The following is a 14,115-nucleotide window of genomic DNA, read 5'->3' on the forward strand; positions in this document are numbered from 1 at the left end:
TTGTTTTTGCTCATTATATATTTTTTTGAGATTTATCCATGGCTGTATGTGTATCAGTAGTTCATTTGCATTGATGAGAAGAATTCTGTTGTATGGATAGACCACAATTTGTTTATCCATTTTCCTGATGATGGACTTCTTTTCCTTATTTTTTTTATTTTATTGGAGTATAATTGCTTTACAATGTTCTGTTCGTTTCTGCTGTACAACGAAGTGAATCGGCTATATATATACATGTATCCCCTCCCAAGCTGAACTCCCTGTGCTATATAGCAGGTTCCCGCTAGCTATCTATTTTACACATGGCAGTGTATATATGTCAGTCCTAATCTCTCAATCCATCCCACCCTCCCCTTCCCCCACCCCAGTTTCCACCCTTCCGTTCTCTACGTCTGTGTCTGTATTCCTGCCCTGCAAATAGGTTCATGTGTACTATTTTTATAGATTCCACATGTATGCGTTAATATACAATATTTGTTTTTCTCTTTCTGACTGACTTCACTCTGTATGACAGACTCTAGGTCCATCCACAACTCTACAAATGACCCAGTTTTGTTCCTTTTTATGGCTGAGTAATATTCCAGTGTATATATGTACCACATCTTCTTTATCCATTTATCTGTCGATGGACATTTAGGTTGTTTCCATGTCCTGGCTGTTGTAAATAGTGCTTCAATGGACATTGGGGTACATGTGTCTTTTTGAATTATGGTTTTCTCAGAGTATATGCCCAGCAGTGGGATTGCTGGGTCATATGGTAGTTCTATTTTTAGTTTTTTAAGGAACCTCCATACTGTTCTCCGTAGTGGCTGTATCAATTTACATTCCCACCAGCAGTGCAAGAGGGTCCCCCTTTCTCTACACCCTCTCCAGCATTAACTGTTTGTAGATTTTTGATGATGGCCATTCTGACAGGTGTGAAGTGATACCTCATTGTAGTTTTGATTTGCATTTCTCTAATTAGTGATGTTGAGCATCTTTTCATGTGCCTCTTGGCCATCTGTATGTTTTCTCTGGAGAAATGTCTATTTAGGTCTTCTGCCCATTTTTTGATTGGGTTGTTTTTTTGATATTGAGCTGCCTGAGCTGTTTGTAGATTTTGGAGATTAGTTCTTTGTCAGTTGCTTCATTTACAAATATTTTCTCCCATTCTGAGGGTTGTCTTTTCATCTTGTTTATGGTTTCCTTTGCTGTGCAAAAGCTTGTAAGTTTAATTAGGTCCCATTTGTTTATTTTTATTTTTATTTTCATTGCTCTAGGAGGTGGGTCAAAAAAGATCTTGCTGTGAGTTATGTCAAAGGGCATTTTTCCTATGTTTTCCTCTAAGAGTTTTATAGTGTTTTGTCTTACATTTAGGTCTTTAATCAGTTCTGAGTTTATTTTTGTGTATCGTGTTAGGGAGTGTTCTAATTTCATTCTTTTACATGTAGCTGTCCAGTTTTCCCAGCACCACTCATTGAAGAGACTGTCTTTTCTCCATTGTATATTCTTGCCTCCTTTGTCACAGATTAGGTGACCATAGGTGTGTGGGTTTATCTCTGGGCTTTCTATCCTATATCATTGATCTGTATTTCTGTTTTTGTGCCAGTACCATACTGTCTTGATTAGTGTAGCTTTGTGGTATAGTCTGAAGTTGGGGAGCCTGATTCCTCCAGCTCCATCTTTCTCTCTCAAGATTTCTTTGGCTATTTGGGGTCTTTTGTGTTTCCATACAAATTGTAAAATTTTTACTTCTAATTCTGTGAAAAATGCCATTGGTAATTTGATAGGGATTGCATTGAATCTGTAGATTGCTTTGGGTAGTATAGTCATTTTCAAATTTTTTTTTTTTTCGGTACGTGGGTCTCTCACTGTTGTGGCCTCTCCCGTTGCAGAGCACAGGCTCCGGATGAGCAGGCTCAGCGGCCATGGCTCACGGGCCTAGCCGCTCCATGGCATGTGGGATCTTCCTGGACCAGGGCACGAACCCATGTCCCCTGCATCAGCAGGCGGAATCTCAAGCACTGCGCCATCAGGGAAGCCCATTTTCAAAATATTGATCCTTCCAATCCAAGAACATGGTATATCTCTCCATCTGTTGGTATCATCTTTAATTTCTTTCATCAGTGTCTTATAGTTTTCTGCATACAGGTCTTTGTCTCCCTAGGTAGGTTTATTCCTAGGTATTTTATTCTTTTTGTTGCAATGAAAAATGGGAGTGTTTCCTTAAATTCTCTTTCCGATTTTTCATCATTAGTGTATAGGAATGCAAGAGAGTTCTGTGTATTAATTTTGTAACCTGAAACTTTACCAAATTCATTGATTAGCTCTAGTAGTTTTCTGGTGGCATCTTTAGGAGTTTCTATGTATAGTATCATGTCATCTGCAAACGGTAACAGTGTTACTTCTTCTTTTCCAATTTGTATTCCTTTTATTTCTTTTTCTTCTCTGATTGCTGTGGCTAGGACATCCAAAACTATGTTGAATAATAGTAGTGAAAGTGGACATCCTTATCCTGTTCCTGATTTTAGAGGAAATGCTTTCGGTTTTTCACCATTGTGAATGATGTTGGCTGTGGGTTTGTCATATATGGCCTTTATTATGTTGAGGTAGTTTCCCTCTATGCCCACTCTCTGGAGAGTTTTTATGATAAATGGGTGTTGAATTTTGTCAAAAGCTTTTTCTGCATCTATTAAGATGATCATATGGTTTTTATTCTTTAACTTGTTAATATGGTGTATCACATTGATTGATTTGCATATACTGAAGAATCCCTATATCCCTGGGATAAATCCCACTTGATCATGGTTTATGATCCTTTTAATGTGTTGTTGGGTTCTGTTTGCTAGTATTTTGTTGAGGATTTCTGTGTCTATGTTCATCAGTGATACTGTTCTGTAATTTTCTTTTTTTGTGATATCTTTGTCTGGTTTTGTTGTCAGAGTGATGGTGGCCTCGTTGAACGAGTTTGGGAGATTTCCTCTCTCTGCTATATTTTGGAAGAGTTTGAGAAGGATGGGTGTTAGCATTTCTCTAAATATTTGATAGAATTTGCCTGCAAAGCCATCTGGTCCTGGACTTTTGTTTGTTGGAAGATTTTTAATTACATTTAACATCATTACTGTGATTGGTCTGTTTATATTTTCTATTTCTTCCTGGTTCAGTCTTGGAAACTTATACCTTTCTAAGAATTTGTCCATTTCTTCTAGGTTGTCCATTTTATTGGCATATAGTTGCTCGTAGTGGTCTCTTATGATCCTTTGTATTTCTGTGGTGTCAGTTGTAATTTCTCCTTTTCCACTTCTAATTTTATTGATTTAAATCCTTTCCCTTTTTTTCTTGATGAGACTGGCTAAAGCTTTGTCAATTTTTTTTAATCTTCTCAAAGAACCAACTTTTCGTTTTATTGATCTTTTCTATTGTTTTCTTTGTTTCTATTTCATTTATGTCTGCTCTGATCTTTATGATTTCTTTCCTTCTACTAACTTTGGGTTTTGTTTGTTCTTCTTCCTCTAGTTCCTTTAGGTGCAAGGTTAGATTGTTTATTTGAGATTTTACTCATTTCTTGAGGTGAGATTGAATTGCTATAAACTTCCCTCTTAGAACTGATTTTACTGCATCCCATAGGTTTTGTGTCATCGTGTTTTCAGTGTCATATGTTTCTATGTATTTTTTGATTTCCCCTTTGATTTCCTCAGTGATCTCTTGGTTATTTAGTAGTGAATTGTTTAACCTCCATGTGTTTGTGTTTTTTACAGTTTTATTTTCCTGTATTTGAGTTCCAAGCTCACAGTGTTGTGGTCAGAAAAGATGCTTGATACGATTTCAATTTTCTTAAATTTAATTTTATTTGTGACCCAAGATGTGATCTATCCTGCAGAATGTTCTGTGTGCACTTGAGAAGAAAGTGTATTCTGCCGCTTTCAGGTGGAATGTCTTATAAATATGAATTAAGTCTATCTAGTCTACTGTGTCATTTAAAGTTTTTGTTTCCTTATTTATATTGTCTGGATGATCTGTCCATTGGTGTAAGTGGGGTGTTAAAGTCCCCCACTATTATTGTGTTGATTTTCCCTTTTATGGTTGTTAGTATTTGTCTTATGTATTGAGGTTCTCCTATGTTGGGTGCATAAATATTTATAATTGTTATATCTTCTTCTTGGATTGATCCCTTAATCATTATGCAGTGTCCTTCCTTGTCTCTTGTAATTGTCTTTATTTTAAAGTATATTCTGTCTGATATGAGTATTGCTACTCCAACTTTATTTTGATTTCCATTTGCATGGAATACCTTCTTCCATCCCCTCACTTTCAGTCTGTATGTGTCCCTAGGTCTGAAGTGGGCCTCTTGCAGGCAGCATATATATGGGTCTTGTTTTTGTATCCATTCAGCCAGTCTGTGTCTTTTCGTTGGAGCATTTAATCCATCTACATTCAATGTAACTATCAATATGTATGTTCCTATTACCATTTTCTTAATTGTTTTTGTAGGTGTTTTTCTTCTCTTGTTTTTCCTGCCTAGAGAAGTTCCTTTAGCATTTGTTGTAAAGCTGGTTTGGTGGTGCTGAATTCTCTTAGCTTTTGCTCGTCTATAAAGCTTTTGATTTCTCCATCGAATATGAATGAGATCCTTGCTGGGTAGAGTAATCTTGGTTGTAGGTTTTTCCCTTTCATCACTTTAAATATATCCTGCCACTCCCTTTGGGCCTGCAGAGTTTCTGCTGAAAAATCAGCGGATAACCTTATGGGGATTCCCTTGTATGTTATTTGTTGCTTTTCCCTTGATGCTTTTAATATTTTTCTTTGAATTTAATTTTTGTTCGTTTGATTAATATGTGCGTTGGCATGCTTCTCCTTGGGTTTGTCCTGTATGGGACTCTCTGTGCTTTCTGGACTTAGGTGGCTATTTCCTTTCCCATGTTAGGGAAGTTTTCAACTATAATCTCTTCAAATATTTTTTCAGACCCTTTCTCTTTCTCTTCTTCTTCTGGGACCCTTATAATTCAAATGTTGTGTGTTTAATGTTGTCCCAGAGGTCGCTGAGACTGTCCTCATTTCTTTTCATTCTTTTTTCTTTATTCTGCTCCTCAGCAGTTATTTCCACCATTCTATCTTCCAGCTTACTTATTTGTTCTTCGCATCAGTTATTCTGCTATTGATTCCTTCTAGTTTATTTTTTCATTTCAGTTATTGTGTTGTTCATCACTCTTTGTTTGTTCTTTAGTTCTTCTAGGTCCTTGTTAAACATTTCTTGTATTTTCTCAATCTGTTGCCTCCATTCTATTTCCAAGATTTTGGATCATCTTTACTATCATTACTCTGAATTCTTTTTCAGGTAGGTTGCCTACCTGAAATAGGTTGCCTATTTCCTCTTCATTTATTTGATCTTGTAGGTTTTTACCTTGCTCCTTCATCTGTAACACATTTTTTTGTCACCTCATTTTTTTGATGGGGAGGCTGTGTTCCTGCCTTGCTGGTTGTTTGGCCTGAGGCATCCAGCACTGGAGTTTGCAGGCACTTGGGTGGAGCCGGCTCTTGGTGCCGAGATGAGGACCTCCAGGAGAGCTCACACTGATTAATATTCCCTGGGGTCTGAGGTTTTCTGTTAGTCCAGTGGTTTGGACTCAGCACTTCTACCACAGGCGCTCAGGCCCAACCTCTGGCCTGGGAACCAAGACCCCACAAGTCTCATGGCATGGCAAAAAACAAAAAAAGGCAACAGACAAAAAGGAGCAGAACAATAACAAAGAATAAAAAATAAAATAAAATTAGAAAAATAAAAAATAAAAATGAAACAGCAAAGCAAAACAGAACCACAACAGCAAAAATAAAGGCCCAGGTGGCGGGGGGCAGAGTGGGGGGCTTAGGCTCAGGACCTGTATGGCTGGAGGGGGCCCTGGAGGGTGAAAGTTCAGGCCTGGGACACCAGCAGGCTTGCTGGGACCCAAGTGAGCAGGGGAGATGCTGGCCACATTCCCCTCCAATCCCCTGATCCCCCGAAGGTCTCTCCCTGTCCCTGCTAATCCCCTCACTGTGAATGGGCCCCTCTGAATGTGGGAACCCCTCTTCTCCTCCAGCCACCCCTCAGGGGCACCAGTCCCATCCCACCTCCACTTTTCCTCCCCCCCTCCTTCCCCACCATTTCCTACCTGGCTGCACGGGGATTCCTCCCATCCCCTTAGGTGTCCCAGGTTGCCCACCAGTGCCTGGTAGGTGCCCTGGTTGTGAGGAGGGACAGGCCTGGGACACCAGCAGGCCTCCACATCCTCCTATTCTGCCATCTTGACTCCACCCCCCCTCCAATGATGGACTTTTACATTGTTTCCTATTTTAGTCTATCATGAATAAAGCTGCTGTATGAATCTTTGTGTAAACATATGGCTTCATTTCTCATCAGTAAATACCCAGGTGTGGGCTTACTCAGTCATAGAATAGGTGTATGTTTAACTGCTAAACAATTTTCTCCAGTTACTCCCATTGTATACACCAGCAATGTGTATGAGTTCCAGTTGCCCTATATCTTTGTCAGCTCTAGGTTTCGTCAGTGTTTTTTATTTTAATCCTTTCTGGTGAATGAGTAGTCATACCTCATGGTTTTAATTTGCATTTCACCGAGAACCAACAATGCTGAGCATCTTTTTACATACTTACTGTTTCAAAACTTATTGGGGTAGGTCAAGGACCCAGGAAATCACGGAGTGAGATCCCCTGAGGACAAAACACCTCCAAATTGGGGGGTGGGAGGTAAAATTTACATTGTAGGCTTTTTCTTTCCTATCCCTTTTGCTTTTATGGGCTCACCCCAGGAGTTGAGAAGAATTGGAGGCAATTCTTGGCAGCCCTGGTAGAGGCAGCAGTGGCCAGCCTGCCTGGCTATGAGGTGGTCGCCATGTTTATTGCTTCCTGCTTCTTTGCTCCCTGGAGCATCTTGAAACACCTCTCAGTCTCAAGGCGGGGCGCCCAGCATCCTGTCAATTCCACAAGCCCTCCTACAGCCTTCCCATTTAGGTGGGGCCACATGACTGAATCCTGGCTAATGGAATGTAAAGGGAAAGTATGGACACCACTTCAGACCCACAAAATCCTCCTGCATAATCCTCCACTCTGTCTTCCTCTGTCCGCTGGCTGCATATTGGCTGCTGACCTTGGAAGCCATGTATTGAGTGATGGAGCCAGCTTCAGCCTGGGTATCTGCACATCTGTGTGAAGCAGAGCTTCCCCCCCACATACCCACACCCCTCAGGAATAGCTATTTGGGGCTTTATGTGAGCAAGAAGTAAATCTATGCTGTGTAAAGCTATTGTAATTTGAGGAGTTTTCCTAATACAGCAGCTAATTATACCTTATCTAATAGCAATCACCAGAGCCAGTTTCTGTTGCCTGCCACCAAAAACTCTGACTGATAAAATATATCTGGTTATTATTATCTAAATCTGAAGGATATACACAGAAATCAGCTATCTCTGATGATGAAATTATGGGTGATTTTTATTTTCTTATCTTGCTTTCCTATGTGTTTCCATTTTTCTTTTTTTGCCTGAACATATATTGTGTGTGTGTTTATATGTGTGTGTATAATTAAAAAATAAGTCATTAAAAAATAAAACTCTCTCAGAGATTTGGATTCTCTGAGAGAGTTGGGGCTGGGAAAATACTAGCCTCCACACAGGAGGCCAGGAAATTCAGAGAGCCCATTAGATTAGCAAAAGCGATGACCCTAGGCCCTCTAGAGTCTTCCCTGAGCTACACTGCCCCCACCCCAGCAGTTTCTCCAGCTGTCCCTCGTGTGTCAAGATCCTTCCCCATTCCCCAGGACTCTTCGTTGGAGTCCTGTTTGTCAACAGCCCCTCATAGCGGGGCCCAGAGTTGAGCACATTATGAAAGGTTGGACCTCCGAGCACCTGCTGTTAGCACATCCACAAGGCACTGGAAAGGCCACACAAGGAGTGAAGACAGGCTCCAGAACACTAGCCTGTACCCCTCCCTCTACTCTGATCCCTCTCCAAGCCCCAGCTTCCCAAGGCCTCATGGGCAGGTGCCTGGGTAGGGGGGCCTCCATGACACAGTCTCTATACCACGTGTAATGGAGGGCCCTGCTCCCCAAGGACTCCCCAGCCATCTCTACTTACTTTGTTTAGCTTGGATCAGCAAAGTGTCAAAACAGTCAGATAGATGTCTTCTTTGGCCTGGTCCCAGCAGGACACCTACCTAACTTTGGGACCTCATGGAATATAGGGAAAGCAGCTACAACTACCAAGGGCTGGGCACTTTTTTTTTTGGCTGCACCGCGAGGCAATGCAGGATCTTAGTTCCCCCACCAGAGATCAAACCTGTGCCCCCTGCAGTGCAAGTGTGGGGTCCTAACCACTGACCACCAGGGAAGTCCCTGGGTACTTTTTACTTAACCTTCACACCTGCCCAGCAGAGAGGGCACACTCACCCTCATTTTACCAGTGAGGAAACTGAGACTCAGAGGTTAAGTAGCTTGCCCAAGTTCACACACAACTAAGACAGGGACCCTGCCAGAACTGTAACCCAGACTGAATGATCCCCAAGCCCACCATGTTCTTTCCAGTCCACTTCACACCTGCTTCTGTGGCCAAGGTCAGATAGCTGGGCCATTAGTAATGGAGCCAAGTCTTCACCTGACCACTTTAACAAGGAAACAGGAAAATAGCTCCAGCTCTGACCAAGTCTTAGGTTCTTTTTTCTTTTTTTTTAAATAAGGAGTCAGGTTAGCCACAGTTTAAGCATTATGCCGAGTTTCTGAAAAAATCATATAATTCACACACACACCCTTCTAATTTTTGCATGAGGAAACTGAGACCCCCAAAAGGGGCCACAGGGTCACATGGCATCTTCGTCCAGGCAGGTGAAGTCTAGAACCTGTGCCTTGTAACTCCCAACCAATGTCCTCCTCATCACACAGCCACCAAAATACACCAATCACTGTACTATGCTCATTGATAATTTTAAAAATAAACTTCTCATTGCAATCTAATACTCCCAAAGACAATACAAAAATCACAAGTGTACAGTCCAATGCATTATCACAAAGTGAACACTCCTGTTTCACCCCTGTCCAGAATTAGAACATTGCCAGCACTCCAGAAGCCCCCTGTGCTGCCTCCCAATCACTGTGAGCTCCCACCCTCCCCCCAACCCCAGGGGAACCCCTGATCTGACTTCTAGAAGAGATCCACTTTTGCCTCTCTGTGAACATTTTATTAATGGAGTCACGTAATAGGTATTCTTTTGTGTCCGGCTTCTTTTGCTCAATATTAAGTTGGTGGGAATTATCAGTGTTGCTGGGTTTAACAATAGTTCCTTCATTCTCATTGCTGTGTAGTGTTCCAGTGTGTGACTAAAGCCCACTTTAGCCATCCATTCTACTACTGATGGACATTTAGGTTGTTGCCAGGGGCCATTGCAGCGCTGCCATGAGCATTCTGGTGTATGTGTTTTGGTGCATGTATGTTCACACTTGTGTTGGGTACACCCCTAGGAGTGAAATTGCTGATGAGCTGGGGGTGGCTGGCCCCTCTTGCCTTCCCCCAGCACACCTCCCCTACCGTAGAGACTCCTACTTGGTGCTTTGAGAAATCCCCGGTGGGAACCTCCCACACACACACCCCGCATTGCCCATGAGACTCTCTGGCTGCACTGTGGAGACAGGGTGGTGGGCAGCAGTGGGCACAAGCTTGCTGTACCAGGTGGCCGCCCTGGCTGGCTCTGGCACATCTGCCGAGAAGTGCTTCTCCTTAGAGCTCTTCAGATGACTCCCTTCAAACATAGGCCCTGCAGCTGCCAGTTGGGAACTGGTTCAGCCTGCAAGTTAGTGATAATCTGCTCATCTTGCACCAGCCTCTACCCTGATGCGGGAGCTAGAGCAACTTCAGATGAAACTGTAGCTCCACCCAGGGCAGGGGCTGCCTAGATCCTTTTGCCATTATCTCCCCATGGCTAAGCGCAGTGCCTCTACGTGGGAGGTGCTCCGTTAATATTTGTGGGGTTGAATCCAGCTTTCTAAAATGGCAGTGAGACAATGTTGATGAAAGTCCTGGTACCCCACGCAGTTCTCAGCCTACAGCCCTGTATTCATTTCCTACTGCGGCTGTAACAAATTGTCACAAACTGAGTGGCTTAAAACAATACGTGTTTCTTCTTTTCCAGTTTTGGAGGTCAGAAATCCAAACTGGGTTTCACTGGGATAAATTACAGTATGGGCAGGGCTGCATCCTCCTAGAGGCTCTAGGGAAAGGATCCATTTCTTCGTCTTTTCCAGTTTCTAGAAGCTGCCTACATTCCTTGGCTCCTGGCCCCTCCCTCCATCTTCAAAGCCAGCAGCACAGCATCTTCAAATCTCTCTCTCTGATTTTTCGTCCATCGTCACATCTCCTCCTCTCACTCTGACCCTCCTGCCTCCCTCTTTGAGGACATTTGTGATTACAGTGGGCTTACCTACATAATCCAGAATAATCTTCCTATCTCAAAACCCTTCACTTGGGCTTCCCTGGTGGCGCAGTGGTTGAGAGTCCGCCTGCTGATGCAGGGGACACGGGTTCGTGCCCCGGTCCGGGAAGATCCCACATGCCGCGGAATGGCTGGGCCCGTGAGCCATGGCCGCTGAGCTTGCGCGTCTGGATGACTGTGCTCTGCAACTGGAGAGGCCACAACAGTGAAAGGCCCGCATACCCCAAAAAAAAAAAAAAAAAAAAAACCTTCACTTAATCACATCTGCAAAGTGCCTTTTGACATGTAATATATTTGTAAGTTTTGGGTGTTAGGACATGCACGTCTTCAGGGGCCATCTTGCTGCCAGCCACAAGCCCCAAACCCTTAACCTGGCAGTCAGGGCCTCAAACCTATGAACTTGCGTTTCCTTTCGGTCCGTCCACACCCACACCCCCCTCTCCTGGCCCACGTGCTCCTCCTCGGTCACCCTACACATCTGTCACCTTTGTTCCTAGAATGTTCACAGCCCAAAACCCAGTACCTCTAATCCAGTCTCTCCTTCAAGGCCCCACTGAAAAGTCAGCTTCACGGGAAGCCATTCCTGACCCCCGGATGAGCGTGGCCTCCTCTCCTGACTCACACACACGAAGACACACCTGACAGGTGGCGCTGCAGGGCCTCAAAGCCTGGCTCTGTCATTCGCTGCCAGTGTGACCTTAGGCAAGTTAACGTCTGTGTGTCTTAGTGTCCACATCTATAAAATAATAATTTTAAAAAGTTTTTAGAATAATAATGGTGGTTTTATAAGATTGTATGAGGATTAAATGAGACAACGTACATAAAATGTTTTCAGCACAGAGCCTGGTATGCAATAAAAGCTTGATTTAAAAAATGGTCCTGTTTCCATTGTTACTGATGTGCAAGGCTCCCTTCCTAGCTGGGCTATAACTCATAAGTAAATCCGTGTTACTCAACCCTGTGCCCCCAAGGGGTCCACATGGTACAATCACAGATGCTTGTTGATCTGCATCGAAGGGATGGAGGGACGGACGCGTGGCCACATTTATTTGCAGTCATCTAGCTGAGCGAGTTATCAGACCCTTGGAGCCAGCAGGAAAAGCAGGCTCCCATGGCTCCAGGCCGAGCAGAAGTGGCAGTTAGCTGTCAGTGGTGGGGGAACGTCTCCATGGAACATACCAAAGAAAGTTGGAGAAGGTAGGGGTATCTGGGAGGCTTCCCAGGGAAGGCGAGTGTGGGAAGCCTGGAGTGAGGAGAGGCATGGGGACGGCCGGCCCCTCTACCTGGGCCCACCCCCACTCCTCTGCCTCTTTACCTCACCTTCTGCAGCCTCCCAGGCCCTGCAGCGTGAATGTTCTTTCAAACGGTGGCAAAACCAGGAGAAGTCAGTTGTAGGTGCTGAGAAGGTTCCTGGGGTTGAGATGGCTCTTCTGTGACCAGGGCTCCGCAAAAGGGCTGATCAAGGCTGACTCACCTGTCCCCACTCAGCCAGGGTGAGGGGCTCTTTCCCGCAGGGCTTCTTGGGGGTGGGTGGGTCAAGGTCTGTCTCGGTCCTGCCTTAGGAACACCTCCATAATGAATGGAGCTCCAGGAATTCCCTGGCTGCCCAGTGGTTAGGACTCTGTGCTCTTACTGCCGAGGGCGTGGGTTCAGTCCCTGGTCGGGGAACTAGGATCCTGTAAGCTGCACTGCACGGCCAAAAAAAAGAAAAAGAACAGAACTCCTAAAGTCCTACCGGTCTAGAGTGGTCTATTGGGGCGATCAGATCCCTATCTGGGAAAAGAAAAAATCATTTTTTAGACACTTTGGCAAGATTACAGGAAAGAGTTCCAGCTTATTCAGCTGTAACTGTGCCCTGCACTGTGAGTTCCACTGGGCGTCTGGAGAACAAGCAGGGAAGACCCCGTTCCCCGGGTCACTGCACCCCCTCCTCATCCTGTGGCTGCAAAGGCCTCATCTGAGCTCCCACCCACAGCCTGGCCGGCCCTTGGTGCTGGAGACCGAGCCCTGGGTCAGAGATCAGACTATCTGGGTACCGGCCCCACGTCCACGATGGCTAGCTTTGGGACCTCGGCATGTCCCACCCTCAGAGTGTAGGACGGGGGTTATAATGGTGCCTCCAGGCAGGGCTGTCATGAAGCACACACGAACCTTGGACGTGGCTGCCTGGCATCGCTCTGGGCACCGTGGCACCGGTGTAACCTCCCTCCCGCCCTTGTTTTGGAAGGCCAGGCTCCCAGCACCGTTAGGAAGCCACCACTCACAGCTGAGTATGAACATCTCTGGGCACAGCTCATGCCCCCTGGACATCGAGGAGCAGGGTCTGGGAGAGAAAAGGGTCAGCTTGAACCTGAGAGGGCCCCCGCCTGACTCAGCTAAAGATGCTCCCTCTGTACCCCCCACTACCTGGCCTTGGAGGTTTGTCATTAAGCTGGACGCTGGGTCTGAGCGGAGAGCAGATTCTCCACGCTTGGGTGTTCAGCCCCCCTGGGGAGCAGCGCCGACCTGCCCCAGCCTGCCTGGGCCTGGCTCCGGCTCCGGCTGCCTGGGCCACTCGCCAGGACACTGAGGCCTTGGTTGATTGTCTCTGCTCCCCATTCCTGGCCATCCCCTGGGGAGGTCAAGCAGCCCAGGCAGATGCTGGAGAGGTCCCCAGACTCAGAAGAGACCCCACCCCCCACTCCCTGATGTTGGGGTCTGTACCAGAGGAAGGTATTTCCAGGCCAGCCCCTAGGCTCAGAGAGGGGGACTTGTGTGCCCCTCCCCCCAGGGCACCCATCTGTCCCTGTTCAATGCCATAGGCCCTCTCTCTCACATCAACCAGCTTATTTCCTCTCTCTGGGCCTCAGTTTCCTCATCTGTACAATGGAGGCAGAGGGCTGAAGGACGTGGGCTCCAGGCCTTTCAGGTCTGAGATTCACAGACCTCACCTGAGGGAGCGCTCCCTGGGTTTTTGAATAATTAAATTTTTGGAGCACCCTTGGCCCCTGCCCAGGTGAGGGCCCTCAGAGACAGGTGTGTATGTCAATGTCACTTTTGGGTGAGGAAATGGAGGCTCTGAGACGTGAAGGCCGCGTCCAGAGTCATGAAGGCTGAAACCAGGTCATGCTAGCTCTCAGTCCAGTGCCCCTTCCCCACCCCAGCCCACTCCCCCAACTTCAGGGGCAGCCAGCCCAGGAGGGTGTGGCCCGGTCAGCGACGAGCACCCTCAGCCCTGAGGTTCTGTCGCTGACAAGAGTCCTGGAGGTCCAAACCTCTGTTCTTCTCAAGATGACCCGCCTCTGTCCCAATTTAGAGAGCTTTGCCGGCTTCAGGGTAACAAAAATAATAAACACTGCCTCTTATTGAAAGCTTCCACTCTGCTCTAAGTGCTTTCTGTGTATTAACTCACTATAATCCTATGAGTTAGTAAATTATTATGACTCCATTTTACAGATGAGAACTTTGAAGCACAGAGAGGTTAAGCAATGTGCCCAAGGTCACACAGCTTGTAAGCAACTATCTCATCCCAGGTTACCAAGAGCTTTTGCTCTAAGACTTTGCTGGGAGTGCATCCTAGGGCACAAAAGTGAGGGGGTGGGGAGGAAGGAAGGCAGAAAAGGGAGGAAAGCAAGCACAAGGTAGTGCAAGCATTTCTGAGCTGGCCAGCATCCCACAGGAAAA

This window comes from Tursiops truncatus, chromosome 2, assembly GCF_011762595.2.
Source record: "Tursiops truncatus isolate mTurTru1 chromosome 2, mTurTru1.mat.Y, whole genome shotgun sequence".
Classification (NCBI taxonomy): Eukaryota; Metazoa; Chordata; class Mammalia; order Artiodactyla; family Delphinidae; genus Tursiops; species Tursiops truncatus.